The sequence below is a fragment of the Emys orbicularis genome, chromosome 8, assembly GCF_028017835.1.
Source record: "Emys orbicularis isolate rEmyOrb1 chromosome 8, rEmyOrb1.hap1, whole genome shotgun sequence".
In the NCBI taxonomy this organism is placed as follows: Eukaryota; Metazoa; Chordata; order Testudines; family Emydidae; genus Emys; species Emys orbicularis.
This window is the reverse complement of record NC_088690.1, coordinates 70525519-70527013: the sequence shown is the minus strand read 5'-3', so window position 1 is coordinate 70527013 and position 1495 is coordinate 70525519.

Here is a 1495-nt window from a genome sequence, read left to right as displayed (position 1 = left end):
GTGACATGGGCCACACCCAATCTGTTTCTTTCCTAACAGCATCAGGGCCGGCGCAACCCATTAGGCAGCCTAGGGCGCTACAATTCGGGGGGCGGCGACCGCAGCGGTATTTCGGTGGCGGGACCTTCCGCTGCCTCTGTGGGGGGCGGCATTTTGGGGCGGGACCTTCCCGCCGCCTAGGGCATCAGAAAAGCTGGCGGCACGCCTGAACAGCATCCAACTAATGTGCTTGCTAACCCCACAGTCCCTCTGGCACTAGAATGCATCACCCTGGAGGAGGCCCTTAGCAGTCAAGTAGGATTATTTCAAGGATCCTTGTTCTAAAGGATCTTGTATTGTCTCAGGCCCTTTGTGTACCCTATGGAGAGCCAAAAGTGTCAGTGCTTCCTGCTTACTGCCACAATTCCAATAAATCAACACTGGCTAAAGCAAAAAAACCACACATGCTACAACAGAAGCCAAACAAGGAAATGACGACAGGTACAAATTTGCTCTCCCTTAAAAAAGTCTTCAGAATAGACATCCTGCTGAAGCTGGGAATGCCTCTGCATTATGCACTCTTTGGCACTCGTACTAAGAGCAATGGATGTCAGCTGCGATAGATGACTCCATACTATGGCAATGTGTAATCTCTAGATTACATGGTGTTACAGGGGTCAGGACTAACACTGGTCCTTTCCCCGAAGATGCTTAATGGATTCCACATTTGCCCAGCCTGTCCATACAAGTGAACTCACTTTGCTGCAGGTGCCCTGCTCTCAGACAGCAGTTTGCCTTCACTGACACTGACAATCAGTTTCCCAACAAGACAACAGCGGACGCTAGAGCGGAGGAAATTTTACAGGTCTCCCTGGGCCAGCTGTCAGTGACAGCGTAACCCCACAGGCCAGATGGCCACTACTTTATGGGGTGGAGAGACCTGAAGCCTTCTCCACCCACCCCAGAGATGCAGGGGTTTCTGCTTGTCTTTTTACCTTAGATAACAGGAAAAAAAAAAGTGTAGTCTTTCCTGTTCTTGCCGGAGGGCCTCCTGGGTGTCTCAGAGCAAGTGTATGGGGGGAGGGGGGGTTCTCACTCCGCGATGAATATTTAACAGAGAGATCCTTTCCCCAAACATTAGTCAATCATTAGTGTCAAGACACTGAAGCGACATTTTTAACAGTCTGAACCAGACTTAACCTCAATTGCTTAGATATCGAGTCTCCTGTGATGGCGATACCACTACTTACTCCAGTCACTCGAGAGCCTTCCAGGGTAGGCAAGAGCCACGTCTCTAATGTAACCAAACAAGCAGAACACAGATCATTTTAAAGCCGCATGGGCTACCTTTGTACAGGACAAAGCAGCACTAGAGAGCAAAAGCCCAGTTCTGTCCTGTGCAGATCTCCTTTCAAAACTACTCAAAAGCAGGGCTAGGAAGCTCTTTGTACATTCAACTGCAGAACACACTGAAATGAGGAAGAGACGCTGCCGACTCTCCTGATGGCTGCTGCTG